The sequence below is a fragment of the Astyanax mexicanus genome, chromosome 17, assembly GCF_023375975.1.
Source record: "Astyanax mexicanus isolate ESR-SI-001 chromosome 17, AstMex3_surface, whole genome shotgun sequence".
Taxonomy (NCBI): Eukaryota; Metazoa; Chordata; class Actinopteri; order Characiformes; family Acestrorhamphidae; genus Astyanax; species Astyanax mexicanus.
In genome coordinates, this window is record NC_064424.1 from 37,532,205 (window position 1) to 37,553,696 (window position 21,492).

A 21,492-nucleotide genomic window follows, 5' to 3' on the forward strand; every position below is an offset into this window, starting at 1 on the left:
TAGTGAACTACTATAATCATTAGTTCAGTACTATCTACTGAGTAATTATTCAGTACTCCCTGGTAGTTAATAGAAAATATTTAGGTGTTAATGCAGCACTATTAATTAATTACTGCTTAGTTCCTGCTTAGTTACCTATTAACTATGGAACAGTATTATAAAGTGTTACCATAACGACTGTTACTCCTGTTGTGGTTTAAAGGGATAGTTCGGGATTTTTGACATGAATCTGTATGGCATCAACATGACCAGTTTCGTGCATTCTCACTGACTTACCCCCGACCATGTCCGGTGAGCGGAGTTCTTGTCCAGTATTGTCCGAGCCGAAAGTAGTCCGGCATGTTTGCTGGGGTCACGAAACGAAAGCGTTTTTCTTCCCAAAACAGTACGAGTGCAAAAGAGTGATTTATTTGCATAACAAAAAACGGTGTCTGCAAAAGTCACGCCTCATTATCACTGGGGCACTACTTTCATTTTGGATCAGTGCGCGCGATTGCGCAACCTGGCAGCTAGCCTACGGTTTCGATTTCACTGTTTACTGTTCGGGAACATGTCGGACTACGAGAGCGACGAGGAATATATTGATTTCCGCTCAGAGCCAAGGGGGTATCTTTATGAGCCTGAGTATACTGAGGAGGAACTTGCCCAAATCGAATTGGATCGTGCAGAAAGAGAGAGGGTGGACAGAGAAATGATTGAGACCGAAGCTGGAGCCGCTGCTGCTGCGATACCAAGGGTGGCCGACAAATCCTGGTGCACTTGTTTGAAGTGCGAACTAATGCCGACAGAGGTGGAATGTTACTGCTGCCACGAGTGGGATTTAGTTATGCCCGAGATACAGAACCTGTCAATTGATGAGGACGTCGGCGGGCCAGCTGCTGCCTGCATCACAAACAACAGCGGGCATGGAGAAACATAGTCATCCTCGCTGAAGTGCGCACCGCAAACACGAAGCTTCTTAATTTTCACCACTTTGGTGTCCACATGGAAGCCCATTGCAAGTATCCAAAGCTGCCTGAGAGCAATGTCAGTCACGGGGATACGATGGAAACTGTGCGGAGAATCAGCCACATCTTTGTTGCTACAGCCTGGATAATCACAAGTCCGCACCATTTTAACACACACACATACAAATGTATAAATCTGTGTTCAAGAAGCTTATAAAAGCCGATAAACTTCTCTCTAAAGCTTGCTCTTTGCGTTGCTGGTTGAAGCTGAGCGCAGCCAATGATCTGAAAGACTAGTGCGCTGCTCGCAGTTAGAATGACATGCGCACTGATCCAAAATGAAAGTAGTGCCCCAGTGATAATGAGGCGTGACTTTTGCAGACACCGTTTTTTGTTATGCAAATAAATCACTCTTTTGCACTCGTACTGTTTTGGGAAGAAAAACGCTTTCGTTTCGTGACCCCAGCAAACATGCCGGACTACTTTCGGCTCGGACAATACTGGACAAGAACTCCGCTCAGCGGACATGGTCGGGGGTAAGTCAGTGAGAATGCACGACACTGGTCATGTTGATGCCATACAGATTCATGTCAAAAATCCCGAACTATCCCTTTAAGCTAATTTGGCCTGCTACATAAGCTTATATTTGGGCTATGTGTTTTTTAAGAACTGATTTTGTTGGTTTAAATCACAAAGTTTTAAGTTTCTTATGAACACATGTTAAATTTACCATTCAGGTTGAGCGTGCCATAAGTTTAGTAGCATGTAAACAATGTCTTATTGACATTTGAGTGCACTTTTTGAACCGTTTTATTTTGTTTTGTTTTCATACTAACATCGGAATTGAGTTTAATCATGAATTATGTTAGATTACAAAATGTTTGAGATAATGTGCCAAGCTATTTTTTTTTTGCATTTGAATAGAATAAACCACTATACAATTGAAAGATTTAAAATTGTTAAGTTAAACCTACCCGCCCATAGCAGGATATCGGGCTAATGATTATACTGACACTGAGCGCCCGAATATAAAATACACCGCATCCACGGAAACGTGGAAATGGTATTTCCAGTGCAAACTGAGATCAAAGGAAAAAGTGGACTTATATATATACATAAAAAATCTTAAACTAATTCAGAAAAATATGTATGGGCAAAGAAAGGTACCAGATTTATAGAAATCTGAAAATTTAAGTTCCTAGGGTTTTTCAAGAACCTGAAAATACAAAAGAATATATAATATAAATATAATATAATATAAAAGAAAAATGGGAATTAAAAGAAACAAACAGGTGAATGGCCTACCATTACTAATTACAGTTGTTAAATGCGCTGCATATTCTAATGCAAATGATTCGGTAACGCATCGAGGGTAATGCATTAGCAGACCACGTGGCAAAACATACAGCACGCGCCGACACCGTCGTCACGCCGCAAAACTCCCTACAACAGACCACAGACCAAGAGAAACCATCCTTACTAGACATTCCATACATAGCCACTGAAGGGGAACGAATTCAATGAACTAAAGCGGGGTGTTAAAGAAAAAACAAAAATGAAAAAGCTAAATAATGTGTGAGTGCATACAGCAACATAGACTATGTCTCCCAAAAGGTATACATGGAAGGCTTAACTGGTAGTGCTCATGGGGAGGTTACCATGAGCAAAAGGGGGGAATGGATTTAATAAGAGATAGCTATATTGAAAAAAAAAATTCTTGTTCAGCCTGTGGGTCATTCCCCATGTCATCATTGGCAGATTAATTTTGTGGAAATAATACTAGTGGGAGGAGAACGGTTTCTCGTGGTCTGTGTATGCATGTTCAGTAAATGTGTGAAGGTTTTTTCTACAGCTGCACAGGATGGCGAAGCAGAGAAGAAGCTCTTTTCAGAGAGATAATCTCTGTGCAAAGTCTGCCACAACTTCTCAAGTAACAAATGGCACTCCATATTTACATTCAGGTTAATTTGACCTAATATTTAGGTATAGATATGAAGAAGCATGACACTTATCACCCTACTAGTCCTGGGGTGGTGAAAAGGGTTGATAGGATCAATTAATGATGGCCTGGAAAGAAAAAATATATATATAAAAAAAACAATAAACAGGCATTAATTGGATTAAAAGTCTTTCCCCTGGTCCTCCAGAAAGGGGGAATCAGACAAGAAAAATATAAACAGGTCTCAGTGCCCTTGAGAAAGTCTTCGGCAGATCCGCATCTCCCCTGAACGAAAAAAAAGTTACTATCATTATCTTAACGGTATTGCGTCTCATTGTATGAGGCGTGTTTCTGTCTGTGTCCAGGTGAAAGCAGTGCTGATGCAACCACGAGCCAGGTGACTGGATGCTTACGTGAGACCTCCGTAGGCAAATGTGCTCCTAGTGTTCCAGAAGGCCATGAAGATGGATTGAACGAATACGCAAGCAAGAATGCTCCGACTACATCTGAAGAAACAGCTTAAAAGATGATCAGCGCTAAAGGGCTAATTGTGATGGCAGTTGTTTTATACTCTTCAGTTACAACCTGGAAGCTAACGCTAGCTCTACAAGCACAATTTGGTCACAGTAGGGTAATACACATAGTTTTCTCGCCTGTCGTGAGATGAAAACTCTGACAACAAACAAGATTAGAGCAAATGTCTTGTTATTTCTGGTCAATGGGTCATGGTGAGGAAACTTGAATCAGTCTATTTAGATAAAAATTTCTCATTAAGTTTAGTTAGTTTCTGCTTGTACCCCAAAACTGAGATCTAGAGACAGTAAGAGGAGAGTGGCCCGTTGTTGTGTAATTGTGTCACTGAAACTTTGTACAGACTAATTCAGGCAGGTTATCAACTTTTGCAAATCACAAAGGACCCAAAGACTGAAGAATTCGATGAAGAATTAGGCCTGGAACATTTGTTCAATGAGAATAATGTATAAGGCTTAATTAAGAATCAAAGGGGGGATGTTGTAATGGAATTAAGTGATTCTTAATGTTAAAATGTCTGTAATCATGTAAATAGTAACATATGGGTTATCTTATCAATACTTGGCTCTTCGCATGTGACCTACTTACACCTTTCAAAGGTCACACTCTTTTAGGCCACGTACTCACACATGCTGCATACAACGTGTGTGGGGTGAGGGGCTAAGAGAGCATATAAAAAGGAATGAAGGGGGTAGCTAAGCAAGCAGATTCTTGGTGTTTGCGACACTGTCTGACTTCAATAAAACCTTGCTACTCACTTCGATCCTGACTCAGCATTCAACATTATTATTTCACTCCAAACCACCAAATTTCCACAACAATAACTAAACTGAAACTCCTGTACAATGTATTCAGCAGAATGGCTTTACTGCTTCTTAATACTTGAATGGTAAAATTCATACATAAGGAGCACTGGATTTGTAAGTGCGCCTTATAGTGTGAAAAATATGGTACTTCATATTACTTTAATTATGTAGTTTGCCCTAAAACTTGCAGAGGGTTACTTGAACTTATCTGTAAAATCACACAAAATGTGTATATTGTTACATGTACTGCGTCGATTTCTAAAAATCATTTGCTGGCAATCACTATAGGGCACCTCAGCTCTATTTTGTTTTTATTTTTTTTTATTTAATATTACAAATTATGCATGTCTTAAAATTGTATTTGTTTATAGTATGTAAATGTATGTTATGTAATATATATGCACTTGTTAAATATCATCCAAGACCTCCAACATTACAGCAACAATCACAAAGCTGTCCACTGACTCCAAGCACCAAAGATGATATCTATGCAGTTGCAGCATTCTTTATAAAAGGTAACTAGATATACATAGCCAACTCTCTGCATAGAAAGTCTTTTCTCATGACATTTAATAGTTCTCATTCATGTTTTCTTGTCTCTTCTCATTCTCACAGACAGCGTTGCCAGTCTGAAAATGACACAACTAAGCGAAATTGGGGTTCCAATCAACAGAGAATGCATAAACTGGAAGTGGTGCAGTAGTCTGGACAATGATTCATCATACCCAGATTGTGCTGTATTCACCAAAGTTTCAGTATCTCACACCAAGATATCATCCATGCAGTTGCAGCATTCTTCATATAAGGTAAGTCCAATATATAGACAATTCTCTGTATAGATAATGTTTTCTCATTACATTTAATAGTGCTCACACAGGTCTTCTTGCTCGTTCTCTTTCTTAGAGACAACTTTGCCAGTCTGAAAATGAGACAACTAAGCCAAGTAGAGGCTCCAGTCAACAGAGAATGCATAAACTGGAAGTGGTGCAATAGTATGGGCCATGAGTCATCATACCCAGACTGTGCTGTATTCCCAAAAGCTTCAGTATCTTACACCAAGATATCATCCATGCAGTTGCAGCATTCTTCATATAAGGTAAGTCAAATATATACACAATTTTCTGCATAGAAATTGTTTTCTCATGACATTTAATAGTGCTCACACATGTCTTCTTGTCCCTTCTCATTCTCAGAGACAATGTTGCCAGTGTGTGACAGCTAAGCCAAGTTGAGACTCCAGTCAATGGAAGATGCTTAAACTGGAAGTGGTGCAGTAGTCTGGGTGAGGACTCATCATACCCAGAGTGTGCTGTATTCCCCTAAGTCTCTCACACCAATATATCATTCATGCAGCATTCCTCATATAAGGTAACTTTAAATACACAGACAATTCTCTGCATAGCTAATCTTTTCTCAAGACATTTTTTATTTCTCACACATTTCTTCTTGTTCTTTCTCTTTCACAGAGACAACGTTGCCAGTCTGTGAATAAGACAACTAAGCCAGGCTGATGCCACAATGAACAACAGATGTCTAAACCGGAACAGGTGCTCTCATGTGGACAATGACTCATTATAGCCAAAATGAACTGTATTCACAAAGGCTAACTCACACTACATCGACCTATGCATGGACAAGTGTTCCACTTACTTCCTTTTAATTTTCTCTTGGATGCATCCTTTGCACTTGGACTATTGGACTGTTACTCTATGACAACTCCCAACTCTACTACTATATTCAAGCTGGCATGCTAACAATACAGCTGTCTTTATGTACACTATATAATTAGTGCTGGACGATATGGCCAAAATTTATATCACAATATATTCCTTAAATTTCGGTCGATATGATATAATTTCGATATCGATATAAATACTTAAAAGGCCTCAGAAAACTGCTAAGAAGCCCTGCAATTCCTGCAGCACTGCGAATTTAAATTACCGTATTTTTCGGACTATAAGGCGCACCGTATTATAAGGCGCACGATGAGTGAACGGTCTATTTTTAGTGTTAGTCCATACACAAGGCGCACTGGATTATAAGGCGCACTAAATGAAACTTTATTTATATCAGTAACAATAACTCTGAGCAATAAATCCTTCACAATATCTGTGAAAAATAACAACATCTCTGAGCAATAAATCAACAAGCACAGCAAGTAACTTACGTATTACTCCGCGACGCTCCTGACAACGGTAGCCGCAACGCTCCGACAGACCATAATATTATGTTGAAGCACAGCAAGTACGTATTACTCCGCGAGGCTCCTGACAACGGTAGCCAACGCTCCGACAGACCATAATATTATGTTGAAGCACAGCAAGTACGTATTACTCCGCGAGGCTCCTGACAACGGTAGCCGCAACGCTCCGACAGACCATAATATTATGTTGAAGCACAGCAAGTACGTATTACTCCGCGAGGCTCCTGACAACGGTAGCCACAACGCTCCGACAGACCATAATATTATGTTGAAGCACAGCAAGTACCGCATTACTCCGCGAGGCTTCTGACTATAATAGCGTGTTGTGCCGAATTCGGTGAATAAAACGGTTTTAAAACAGAGATAAAGATTGGATAAGTTTCATTTCTGGATGAAGTGATTTCCAGCGCTGTTTGGATATAACTGTGGATTACAGGAGACTGGATTGATGGATTCTCTTTAGTCTGGACGCGTTTTGAAGGTAGGACCTGTGGCTGAGCGCGGGTGTGTGTTCGGGGGGTGGCGGCAGTGACCGGAGGTTAACCCCGGACAAAAGGAGAGCCTTTTATTACTGGAAACATGCGCTCTGACGCAGCTCTAATTCATGAAACATACATCCTACAGTAAAAGCACAGTTCTGGAATCCGGAGAGCCAGACGGTTCGAATGGTGTATGACATGACCGCATTCGATGAAATATGGACGAACGATAAACGCAAATATGAGAGTTATGAATTATTAAAATCATAACCAAGGCATATTTCGCCCTAAATGTTTATTTTCTGAAAGGATATTTCGCTAAATAGGCTAAATAGCTCAAAAGCAGAGATTCTAAGCTTTAAAATGGTATATTGGATGTCTATATTGAACCTGTAACTGTTCATAACTATTCAGAAACACAGCCAGTTATGAAATATTAAATATTTCTGGCCCGCCGGTGGGCCAGCGCGTGTTAAGAGGTTAACTTTACTTAGAAGTGGGCGCTAAAAAGAAACGGTTTGTGCTATTACCCCAGAACGGGTGGAAAGGAAAGTTTACCGGCACCTTGTTCTGACCACGGAGCTACAGTGGAAACTAGCTACCCTGAGCCACAGCCGAGAGGCAGTACGGCAGTCAAAGGTAACCGCGCGCTAGCCCAAGAGGGGGATCTTTTTCTGGCGTGGGTGAGGAATTCTGCACAACAGAGCGCCGTGTACCACATAAAAATCGAGGTCAGTAAACACAAGCAAAATCCATACACAAGGCGCACTGCATTATAAGGCGCAATGACGATTTTTGGGAAAAAATAAGTATTTTAAGTGCGCCTTATAGCCCGAAAAATACGGTATTATATAACTGTGTATTTGCACTTTTTGTATGGCTGGCATCAGATACCCTCATTATATGCACATCTATCTATCTATCTATCTATCTATCTATCTATCTATCTATCTATCTATCTATCTATCTAATGGAAATCTGTACCTACTACTGTCTGAAAATTTAATTTAAGCCTTTGAAACCTCCTTTCACAAAAACTTTAATACTAAGCCTATATAACTATTACCAATAAAAATAACTTTAAATTGTAACAGAGGCAGAGCTTCTTATTCTTTGTGAACAAATTTAACAGATTAAAACAAAAGTGTTTCAACTAGGATATAGAATACAAGAAGCCTTTATATACATACAAGCAACAAGATTTTCCCGTCAAATAAACAAACCTACAGGCTTTATCAACTATGAATAACTTAGTTACAACATAAGCTATAAACGTGCTTCAGACAGTATAAGAAAAATATTGTATGTAGTGGAGTTGCTTGAAGTGGTGGAACAGATTAGATGTATTAACATTACCGCTGCTGGTCGGCTGCACTCTCCGGCACAATTTGCAGCAAAGCGGCAAGGGAGCGGACCCGCGGCCGAGCGAGCAGACCCGCGGTCGGCCTCGAGGACCCGCGGCCGAGCGAGCGGACCCGCGAGCAGACCCGCGGCAGAGGATCCGGGGCCGACCGAACCGAGTCTACCTTAGCGTTGGATCCGCTCGTCCCGGCTCCGTTTGGCTCCAGCGCGAGACATTTTTGCTGCGTAGCGAAGCGGACCCGAGCCTAGCCATTTTAACCTAGCCTTGCCTAGCCTAGCCTATTTGGCTACGTGCCTGTGTGGTTACGTCATCACGCACTGACGCAGCCCAGCTACGGGGGCTGAATGTGTTGAGCTCTGCGGCGAGCTGACGCCAGTAAAAAACGCCTGTCCGTGATTCTGTAAATAATACATATCGATATACCACAAAACTGATATCACCGTTATTGAAACATTTCTTATCGCGATAAATACCGATATCGAATTATTGTCCAGGCCTATATATAATAATGTTTAATCATACCTGTTAATGTTTTTGTGTATTTCATTTTGCTACTGTCCAAACAAAACCACATGTCTCCAAAATAGTTAGTTTACAGAAAAAAGGAAAAACAATCCCAATGTGAAACAAAATGTTGTCAAATTGTGTCATATTTTACACAATTAACATAGATTGATATTTGTCTAATCATAAAGAAATATGTATATAATATAAACAGAAGCAGTGGGGAAAAATAATCACTGCAGGGTGTTACTATGTAGGCAGATGTTTTTGTGTGGACAGCAGTAATATTTACATACATCCTGCACAAAGCTCTATCAATTTATTATTCATATCACAAGTTGTTTTTTATTTATTTATTTTGTGTGTGTGTGTGTATGTGTTGGGGGGGGTGGGGTGGGGGGTTTATTGAATTATATATGGGATTGTGTATATACAAAGAATATATGATTAAATAAAATAAATCCTAAAACAACAGATTTGAAATGGTCTTTAAATAATATTATATTAAAAAGCAGATGGATTAAAGTACTGTTCATGTATATATAAATATTACATTGTCATTCAACATCAGAACAGTGTTATCCATTAAATTACCTTTATTTAAAATGGTAATGATCACTAACATAGTTTACCAGGACTTTCTGGACACACAATTATCTTATATATATGTTATATATTTATATTTATTATTTTTATAATAACTTCTAATAAAGAAGAATTTGAGATTATTTAGAATTCCTCTATGATGTCCATTACAGGCTTGTGTTCACTTCCCTCTAGTGATCAGTGGGTACATTTATTATTATCCTAATATATTAATAGCTCTTACTAAATGTGGACTGTATTTCTCTACTCACTATAGATGTATAGCATATGTTTACATGCATTTGTATGTATACATATGTATTAAACACTGTATTTCATATTTCTAAAAAGTTACTATAGCATTTGCTATGGTACCCTCCAGCATTTTGTGTAAATAATAATACATATAGCATCTCTGGTTAGAAGCTACCTGCGTTTCATACGCTCTGTACCTGCACACTAAAAGCAACACTAAACTTCAGTCTAATGCAAGACAGTAATTTAATATCAATACAGATAGAAAATGTTTCTATAAAGGCGATATGTTGTATCATTATTTCCTCATTTAATGAGGAAATAATGATACAACATATCGCCTTTATAGAAACATTTTCTATCTGTATTGATATTAAATTACTGTCTAGACCTAATGGTCTTTTTTATGTTTTGTAAATGCTTTCACATACCAACCTGTGGGAATTTCAATTAATCTGTGCCTTTTATTACATTAGAACATATTGGAACTGCCACACAACACATTCCAGCGTAGTATAATTAATTTTAATAAAACTACACTCAGCTCAAACATGCAAGCTATCATTACTCCACAAAGGTATAACTGCTAAATTTGTATTAATTGTATTATTAAAAATTAGGTGCCCTGTAAATTCCAATTCATCCATAGCCAGCAATCAGGAACACTGGTCAACTAAGCAGCTGCATGGACAAAAGGTCTTGTGTGTTTTAGGAGAAAAATTAGTTTCCTTACATTTTGTAAACCCACACTAAAGCTGCTGATTGCAAATCCATCAACCCTGTTTGGCTTTCTGAAATGGCTGATCTCCCACATGTTTTTTAAAAGAAGTATGATGCTTTCATATGCCCTAATACCATGATGACATATTCAAACATGCCAGAACCAGTGAAATTGACGTGTTTGAACATAAGTCAACAATCATGGGGTTAGTGTGTGTATAAAATTAAAACTTTTACTAAGTACTAAGGACAGGAAATTGTTCAGAGCACTGCAACACTATACAAGGGTTTCTGGACATACAATCAGTTTGTTTTTCTGAAGCAGCTATAATGGCAAAGTTGTGCCATTCCTGCACATTTACACATGTCTATGGAAAATACAATCAGGATGAACTCAAAAAGCAGATATGAGAAACTTGGAACAAGCAGGGTTTGAACCCAGGCTGCAGGTGGGAAAACCCAATATGTCCTCCACTACTGCATAGAAGAGCATGAAGGTTTGGAGTAGGTATACTAACACATAGAGTTCATAAAATTAAATAAAAAAAAACGCTGAGAGCGGAGTTCTCCTTCAATAATCTATTTTAAGACTTAACACATGTTAAAAACACACCGCACCACCAGGAATGCAACAATATCAGTGCCAGACAGAACTAAGAGGGAGTGGACCAGTGAACTAAGGACTGGCAGCATATAAAACAGGATAAACCTGAAAAAAAATTTATCCATTACCACCCTCTAGTGGACATTCAGCATAAATCTGCTTTTGTGCCGATCTTATTAAATGCAGATATAATTTACTTTTTTGCAATAGCTAATTTTCATGTTGCTCCCTATGGTAACATTCTGAATTCCATGTTAACAATTGCACTCCTGTTGGCCCGGTGTCTGTACTTTGCACACTAGAAGTTCATTAAAACAATTAGTCTCATGTTATCTTCTAAATAATTAAATGAAAAAAAAACTATGAATTTCTATCACACCATGTATTGATATTAAACTATTATCCAGGCCAAACTGTCAGGCATTGCAAATCTCTCGATAACTAATCTCTCAGTAACCAATCATCAAAGCATGACCAAGATGGATGACCAACTTAAACATAAAGACCAAGCTGGTTGACTAGCATGACCATAATAAGCATGCTAGATGAGTGGTGTAACTAAACTAGTTGAAAAGCATTGATAAACTGAGCTGTAGTGTTCATCAGGTTTTATGTGGTCTCTTGCTGCACTCTAGTGGGCATTTGGTGAAACAACTTCAGTTCTTAAATTGAAAAATACAAACCACATTAATCCTGATGAGAGCCTAGTAGTGAGCAATAAAAATGCCACATACAAATAATCCACAAATAGTGTATATGTTTTAACCATAGACTGTGTATAGCTGGACAGAGCATTGTCTCTCAAAAGTGAAGCCACCACAGGTCGGGCGCCCCCTGCTGTTCGGTTTCAGAAAGCTGTGTAACTCCACCCATCCCCATAGGTTTCAATGGCAAAACAGACAACTCTCAATCACGTTTTTTTTTCTAATATACTGTAATTCTACCTCCATTATTTAAATGCAGCAGCTAGTGTAACCTCTGCTTATATTGTCAAATTTTTATATCCCCACAGAATTCGTTTTTTAAAACGTTATTCAGCTCTATTCAAAAAAGGTGTGGTTATGGTAAAAGGGCTGCTTATGGGCGGGACCAATAACAGACCGTCAGCTCCGCTCCGCCCCGCTCTGCAGTCTGTGACCACAAGGCAGCCCTCAGGGGCGGGGTTATTTAAATGAGTAGCTGTCTCTCCACAGTCTTTCTCCCTCCTCTGGTCTCTACTGCGCAGAATCGGGTGTCAGGATCACCAACATGGCGGAAGATTTTGGCTTCATTTTCATTGAATGAATGGGAACTGAGACACGACGTCCATCTTTTTTTACAGTCTCTGGTTTTAACCTGATTAACATTCAGCCTGTAAAAAGCTTGCTGGAAAGTCATTGGTTAATAGTGACCACAAGAATGTATAAAATTTTCCTTTGGTGTACCATTAGTACATGGGGCCATAGATGATAATTGCCAAGGTTGAGCTTGAAACCTATGTAACCTATGTAAACCTGTAAGGTTCTAGAGAAACACTTATCTAGCATTGGCTCCGCCCCTTGTGGTATATGTCTACTTAAACTGACAGGGTATCTGAGAATCATGTAATGATCAAAGGACTGAAGTGGTATTAGTGTCAGGTTAAGCATTCAAAAGTTATAAGTGTTAAAGACATTTAACTGCACCATGGTAAAACTAATTTGCACATGGTGGCCATATTTTTTATAAATGTAAAGATTTTTTTTTTTATAATTATTTAGGAGTAAGCTCTGCTGAACTGTTTGACACCAAACATGTCATGATTGGTCAAGGAGGCAAAGACAAGATCTCAAAAGTAGGTTTTGCATATTATGCAAATTTAAAAAAATTAAGTTGGTGGAGCATAAACAAGAATGACCCAGGTGGCTGACTAGCATGACCAAGAAGGATAAAGATGTTCAATTAAGCAAGACAAGCAAGATTAAATAAGTTCAGCAGAGCTTTAATTTTGAATAATTCACCTGTAGCTGTTTCACCAAATGACCACCAGAGCGCAGCAAGGGACCACATATAACCTGCTGGAAATCTATCACTCTATCAGTAAGACAGAACATTCCCTATCAGTGCCTTTCTATTTATTACACAGAGAAGAAGTGGTCTGTATATATATGTGTTTAAATTTGTGTGTTGATAGGGTCAAAGGTTCCTGACTTCTGACCATTTAGGTTTGAAAAAAAGCGATAATACAGGTTTGAGGCCTGCAAAATCGCTGGTGCTATTTCGCCATATCAGTGGCAAATTATATCCGATTTGGCTCAAAATTTGCAAACAAGATCACAATATCAGTTTATATATGCATGTAAATTACATGTATGTAAATAATACAGGCTTGAGGCCTGCAAAATCGCTGTAGTTTTCCAGCTGTTGTAGAGGGAAAACATGTCCGATTTGGCTGAAAATTTGCAGATTATCAGTCTATATATGTGTATAAATTTGTGTGTTGATAGGGTGAAAGGTTCCTGTCTTCTGTCCATTTAGATTTGAAAATAGCGATAAATAGAATAAATTGAAAATAGTTAATTTCTCACTGTAGAGCCTACTGAAGACTTATTTGGCTCATACTTGGCACATGTGCTTGAAATGCCATTGTTAATTAGTAGCTTCAACACTTTTGGCATGTTTAAAACTTTGACAGAGTTTTGGCCAAATAACTCTGAAAAGGCTTTCACGTACATGTTTGATCAAGGTTTATGGGCCTCAAATAGTTAAAATGTCAAGATAATAATTATTTACCTACAGGGTCTCAAGATTGCATCAAGACCAAAGTTGTTTTGATTGATTAAGGACTTAAAGACAAGTTCGAAAAGAGCCATTTTTACTCTTTTAGCCACTGATGAAAATCTTTGCACATGTAATTACAAAGTTGTAAAGGCTACAGTAAAGTATACAACTAAAAAAGAATAACAAGCCTAGGCCACTTGTACCTTTAGATATAACTGATTTTCTGCTATAGCGCCTTGAGGCCAATCAACGCCATATTTTAATGGATGATAGAAGGCCCTCATATACATGTAGGGTATAAGTATCGTCCTGATTGGTCATTGTTTAGCCTGTCAAAAGCTTGCTACAATCTGATTGGCTAATAGCGATCGCAAAAATGTGCATATCAAATTTTCCTTCAGTGAATCATTAGGTCATAGGCCATAGATGATACATGCCAAACGAGAGCTTGATAGCTTGTACGGTTCCTGAGAAACAGATTTTTAGCTGTGGCTCCGCCCCCTGGGGGCGTATGTCTGCTGCCTCAGAATCATGTTGGCATCAAAGTTCTAAAGTGGCATTAGTGTCGGTTTAAGCATTCAAAAGTTACAGCTGTTAAAGTAAATTTGGGTGTGCCACGGTAAGATTAATTTGCATATGGCGGGCATATTGTTAACAAATTTCAAGATTTTTTTAAATAATTATTGAGGTTGGGACTCTGAGTTGTTTGACACCAAACATGTCAGGATTGGTCAATGAGTTTAGGACAAGTTCTCAGATCTAAGTGGGCGGAGCTTAGTGGTTCTATTGACCTTTTTGATTTGCCATTAATCAAGGAATCATATAATGAAAGAATTTTAGCTCTAGCTATCAGGGCGTGGGAGTTACAAGGCCTAACGCGTTGACCTTCGCCATAGCGCCCCCTTGAGGCCGATCAGGCTCATCTTTTGAATCTGAGTAGCGGTGAGAAGTACCGTATTTTTCGGACTATAAGGCGCACTTAAAAACTTTTAATTTTCAAAAAAATTGACAGTGCGTCTTATAATACGGTGCGCCTTTTGTATGGATTTTACCCGTCAGGTTGTAAGGAGCAGTAAACACACACTCCGTGCAGCGTTATAGAGAGTTTCAGTGCTATACAGAGTCCAGAGCCGTGCAGCTCCGAGGCTGAGCAGCAATAGCATTAGCTAGATGCTAACCGCTAAGCTAGCTAGCTTATTCACTGAGATCAGTATTATCTAAATTTTACTCGTCAGGTTGTAAGGAGCAGTAACCACACACTCCGTGCAGCGTTATACAGAGTTTCAGTGCTATACAGAGTCCAGAGCCGTGCAGCTCCAAGGCTGGAGCAGCAAATAGCATTAGCTAGCTTATTCACTGTTCAGAGATCAGTATTATCTAAATTTTACCCGTCAGGTGTAAGGAGCAGTAAACACACACTCCGTGCAGAGCCGTGCCGCTCCGAGGCTGGAGCAGCAATAGCATTAGCTAGATGCTAACCGCTTAGCTAGCTAGCTTTTTCACTGTTCAGAGATCAGTATTTTCTAAATTTAGCACTTTTAATACTGCTGGAGCAGTATTATTAGAGTTAGATGCTAATCGCTAAGCGTTCACCGTTCAGAGGTGAGTTATCGGCCTGTAAGTCTGTGCTGCTTTGCCTGGCTAGCATTAGCTAGATGCTAAGCGCTAACTCTCTCAGAGGTGAGTTTTATCAGCCTGTAATCTGCTTGTTTACCGTGTTAAAACAAGCTACGGGGGACGAATCGCTAGCTAATATCTCACTGTCTTACCAGAACACGCAGGATTACTCAGTGTAACGCTGTCGTTTAAGTTTGGGTTAACTTTACTAGTTTAGGTGACTAGCTAGCGTGCTAGCGGATAGCTATGCTAACGCTGGTGCAGCAAGCCTTAGTGGACATCTGGAAATCTAAGCTTACTGTAAATAAACTGAAGCACGTTACTCACCCAAATAAACAGTTTTCAGGAGAGGAATCTGTGTAGATTAATATCCAGCACTCGTTTGACTTTGAAAGAGCTAGATTTCTATACTGAGACGCTCCACCGGCAAGCGACCACCCCCGGTGGGGGAAGGGAAACATGGCGCCACCCCTGTTCACTTTGATATAGGCACCCTTTCTAGTGTCACTTAACGCGCCTTATAATGCGATGCGCCCTATGTATGGAAAAATAGCAGAAAATAGGCGTTCTTTGATAGTGCGTCTTATAATACGGTGCGCCTTATAGTCCAAAAAATACGGTACTACCATATGACCAAGTCTCAGCCCTTACGGTTTCTTCTGCCCAATCACTTCTATGGCAGAAAAAGAATAAGAACTATAATAATAATAATAATAATAATAATAATAATAATAATAATCAGAACAATTACAATATGGTTTCTAGCACTACGTGCTCGAACCCCTAATAATAATAATAAACAAATCAGTTATATTGTTTTAAATATTAGGTGATAACCTATTAGTTTTTGTCATATGTATATAATTCAGATATTTCACACATATTTTTTTAAAACAACAGTAAATGTAATGTGGAGTAACATTTTTAGGTTGTAACTTCACCTTTACTTGGATGTAACTAATAATAAACAGAATAAAGAAAAAAGGGATTATTTGTGATTAAAAGTAATTCCACAAAAGTTGTTCTAGGAAACTATAGGTTGAGCTTTGGTTTGGAAGACCAGACATGCTGCTGCATTCTGAATCACCTGGAGTGGTTTTACTACACAGGCCGGGAGGCCAGTTAGTATGGTATTGCAGTAGTCGAGGCGTGAGATGACCACTGCTTGTACCAGGAGTTGGGTGGCCTGTTGCGGTAGAAACGGTCAAATTGTTCTGATGTTATACAGCGCGAAGCGACAGGATTGAGCAACTGAGGCCACATGGTGCTTGAAAGAGAGCTAGTCGGAGGGGTGCTGTTGCGCATTTACAATGTAAGACGCACCCCTGCCTGGCTCCATGAAAGTGTGACTTTTTTTCACTTATAGCACAGTTTGTTCGACGCCAACAAATCAGCATTGGGTGTATAACAAGAATGAGATTATTTTAACTGGTATTTTGGTGATTGACTGACAACAATGGTGACGGCACACTCTAAAGATGACCCAAACATACAGGCCGCAGCAAGCTGCCACCAAAAGCTGACATGGAGGATTATCAAAGCAGCGAGCTTAGTCCAGATTTACTGCGAAATATGCTTGAGACAATGAAAAATTACATCTGCGGTCGAATAGATGCATTGGCAGCTGAATTGCGGACGGACATTGCCTCAGTTAGGCAGGAGCTGAAATCCGCCATTGAACCCATACAGCAAACGGTCAGCGCTCACAGCCGCACCATTAGAGACCTGGAGCAAGCTTGCTCTGGACACAGCGACAAGTTGACGGAACTTGAGGCTACTGTACAATCACTTGATGCCCAGGTAAAATCACTTACATAGAAGTGTGAAGATTTGGAAGGGCGATCGAGGAGAAATAACCTCCGCTTAGTTGGGTTGCCAGAGAATACCGAAGGACCAAAACCTACAGACTTTGTGGCGCAGATGCTTAAAGATGTGCTGGGGCTGAATGAACCACCGCTGCTCGACCGTGCCCACCGCACTCTGCAACCTAAACCCGCAGAGGGGCAAGCACCGAGGCCCATGGTTATCAGAGTGCATTACTTCCAAATGCGCAACAAGATTCTACACCGAGCTGGTGAGCTCTCCAGAGGTCCACCTTTGTTGTTCATGGGGAATAAATTCTTAATTTTCCCTGATTTCACTACTACCGTCGCTAAGAAACGTGCAGTCTTTACCAGCCTGCTACGTTCGTGCCCTGGGATAAAGTTTGGTCTGATGTTTTGAGCAACCTTAAGGATCACTTTGCCCAGTGGTGCCACACACAAATTCGTCACAGACTTTAAACTTTAAACAGACTTTAAAAAGTCACAGACTTTATCCAAGCAAATGTGAAGGGAGTTACTTCACCTGCAGCTGGAACTTGAGTGCCTAACTTACCGAAGAAGCTATCCACACTGCACCTTCCTTCACTTTTCTCAGGTAGAATTGCCCGAAAACACGGGTTCTTTTTAGAACACCTGTTCGTTTTAAGGCGTAGTTTAGTATGGATATTGTTTTTTCTCGTTTACATACTGTTGGCTTTATTCAAGAATATATGCTTGTACTGTGCACACTCAATTGTTTTCATATATGTCACATTGTTCGGACCAGGGCTGTTTGAGTTCGACTACAAGTTAGTTGTGCTGAGTTAGACTAATGTTAATGGGAGGACAGCGGATATCTTTGTTTGATGGATGTCACTGCAGTATGGGGCGGGATGTGTTTGTATGGGTTGGGGGGGTTGTTGGGGTTGTGTCGGCCAGTGTGCATGTTACTTCTATTTGGTCAAGTTTTTTTTCTTTTTTTTTTTTTTTTATCTTTTATTACCCTGCATTCGTTGTCTATATATATATTAATATAAAGCGGAGCCTTCATTGCAATTTTTATATCCACATACGCAGTTAAGCAGTTATGAATCAACCTGGACGTATTCGATCAGTGAGAGATACGATTACATTCACTAGCTGGTACTGTAACGGTATTAATAACCCAATAAAATGCAGTAAGGTGCTTGGCCATCTTAAGCGTCAAAACGCACAGTTGGTTTTTCTTCAGGAGACGCATTTAAAAGTATCTGATCACAATAAGTTACGGAAAAGATGGGCTGGCCAAATGTTTCATTCAATGTTTCAAGCTAAATCAAAAGGGGTAGCAATTTTGATCAATAAATCAGTTAATTTAATTTGTTCATCTGTTATCCCTGATAATTATGGTAGATATGTTATTGTTACTGGCAACCTGTGTAACATTCAAGTTATTTTGGTCAATGTATATGGACCTAATTGGGACGATGCCAATTTTTTTCGCTCATTATTTCTCAACATCTCTGATATGACCTCTCACAGTCTCATTATGGGTGGCGATTTCAACTGCTGGCTTGACCTGGAGCTAGATCGCTCTTCCAAAATAACATGGCCACCTTTAAAATCTTCATTCAAACGTTCTTAGAGAACCTCAGTATATCGGACCCTTGGCGATTACTTAACCCTTCTGGCAAACAATACTCTTTCTATTCAAATGTTCACCACACCTACACACGCATTGATTATTTTTTACTAGACAACCAACTACTGACATCCGTTCGAGCATGTAATTATGAGCCAATTGTGATTTCTGATCATGCCCCTGTCAATCTATCGATAAATTTCGCAGGTTATCATGAAGCTCACCCCCCTGGTGGCTAGACGTTCGCATGTTGTCTAATTTAGAATTTGTAGAATTAATTTCTCATCGAATAGACTATTACTTAGACACTAATAAAAACCCAGATGTGTCTTCCTCAACATTATGGGAAGCCTTAAAGGCATTCCTTAGAGGGGAGATTATATAATATGCCAGCTACGAAAAAAAGCTCAGAAATAGTAGATTACATGAGATAGAGCAGCAGATTACTCATCTTGATAATATTTATGCCATATTACCAACTCCTAACATTTATAAAGAACATCTCCACCTACGATCTGAATATGACATACTCAGTACTAAACAGATAGAGAGAGAGTGGAGACAAGGCAGGTAAACTGCTGGCCAACCAGATTCGGCAGATGTCCTCTTTACCTTATATTTCTCAGATGCGGACAACCTCGGGAATCACTAGTGACCAACAAAAAATCAATGATCAGTTTAAAGAGTTTTATGTTTCTTTGTATAGTTCAGAAAAGACACTGGATCAAATGGCGCTTGAAAGATTCTTTGATGCTGTGGATATTCCTCAAATTGATCCTAACCTTGCTGTAGAACTAGAGGAATTAATTAAACCAGAACATTCAAAACCGGCAGTCTTTTATTAATGTTAGGAGGCTGTTTAATGTTATGTATGACCCCCGTCCTCTTTGGTCACCGAGGCCATCATTTCATTGGACTCCGAAAAGGCTTTTGATCATGTGGAGTGGCCTTATTTATTGGATTTGGTAAAATGTTGTGGGTGAAACTACTCTATGCTTCTCCAGTAGCTTCAGTGAGGACTAGTAATACTCTTCATATTTCCCTCTCTGTCGCTCCACATGTCAGGGCTGTCCCTTAAGCCATCTTCTATTTGCAATAAGTATTGAGCCATTGGCAATCGCACTCAGGCAGAATTCACTAGTAAATGGAATAACTAGACAAGGTGTCGAACATAAGGTATCTCTTTATGCAGATGACCTGTTACTCTTTATTTCAAAGCTTTCAAATTCTGTTAATTCAGCTCTCTCACTGTTTGATTCATTTGGCCAACTTTCAGGTTATAAATTAAATTTAGCTAAGTGTGAAATAGTTCCACTAAATGCAGCAGCCCGAAATGATCCGTTACAGGAAAGAGAGCTGGTCATCAACCATAACACCCAGGTTCCTAGCAACCTTTGTCGAGGAGAGAGAGACTGAGTCGATGGTTATGGCAAAGTTCTGGTATAACCAGAAGTTCAGTCTTTGAAAGGTTTAGCGTGAGGTGATGCTCCTTTATCCATGGGTGTCATCAGCAAAGCAATGATAGGAAAAGCCATGTGAGCGGATAACCTGACCTAGAGAGGTGGTGTATATGGAGAAGAGAAGGGGTCCCAGTACCAAACCCTGGGGGACCCCAGTGGATAATGAGTGGGCTGAGGACAGCTGTCCTTGCCATTGACACCTTGAATGAGCACCCAGTGAGGTATGAAAAACATCTAGTTAACATTGTTCCTGTGGTCAGAAATCAACAGACACATTTAGGACAGCTAGTTAAACAGTATCAAAGCTCAGGTTACGTCACATTCAGATAACCCTGTGACCCTTTTTTAAAAACCTCTTTAAAAAATTTGCACTACTTCAGCAAAACTGTGCATGTGTACACAACAATACCTTTTATATCTAGTAATTACAAATAAAACTGAACATGTGACTTACCTTTCCTTTTGAGGGGTGTTCTGCTTTTCTTCATGTTCAAAAAGATCTGTTGAAAGATATTTTATGTATTATTACATATAGTAATGTTGCAATATTACAAACTTTTCATTAGTCTCTAATTATGTGAGACAAGTGTCACTATTGGAGAAATGTATACATATATATCTTGTTTTAGAGTATACAATATATACACATGAAAAATATATATCATATTTTGCCATTTTTGTACATAAACAGTACTTTTAAATCTTGTATTGCACTATGGAACTGCTATATTCACTACATACAACTTAAAACTAAAAGACACTAAGAATTGAATCTAATGAGGCTAATGTGCACTGCACTGCACAGCATCTGCTAGCTTGCTATCTAGGTTATCACATTAGCTAGTTAGTTTGCTAGTTAGGTAGCAAACTAAGGTTTGCAGTGGTTAGCTAGATAACTAATGTTGGCAGTGGTTAGCTAGCTAGTTAACTAACATTTACATTCGTAGTTTAACTATGGTCTTTTATCGCCATTTGCATTAAGATAACATGTTCTGAACTCTGTGCTACTTATTTACTAGTCTACCATCAGTTAACATTTTCAAAAGCCGTTCACCAGCGCTTACCCAGCCACTGCGCACTACTAATAAGAGCCCTGCTTATCCAGCGCAGCTTCCCGCAGCCCTCAGCTGCTCCGCCTCACCCAGACCGAGGCTGCGCTCTAATTGGCTGATTATATTTTAAACTGCGAGCTCGAAGCCTTCAACCAGAACGATTCTGTCCAATCCACAGCCAGAGGCACAGCGATATGTTTTATGAAATGATGTTATGTAATAACAAAAGTTTGGGAGAAGGACCACGCCGGAACTCTACGTTCTA

The 21,492-nt window shown here is 39.5% G+C and overlaps 1 long non-coding RNA gene across 3 annotated transcripts in view; it reads right to left on the minus strand.

Annotated features, from left to right (window-relative positions):
• The window catches only part of LOC111196306 (uncharacterized), a 35,297-nt gene extending 14,621 nt beyond the window's left edge, over positions 1 to 20,676 (minus strand). For 2 of the 3 annotated variants that reach the window (XR_007424991.1, XR_007424992.1), the window contains exon 1: positions 8,262 to 8,550. This is a non-coding gene — a long non-coding RNA (uncharacterized LOC111196306). Of the gene's footprint in view, positions 1 to 8,261; positions 8,551 to 20,629 lie in introns of those variants that run through there. The other variant, XR_007424993.1, reaches the window with a different exon arrangement.
• Positions 20,677 to 21,492: the final 816 nt, after the last annotated feature.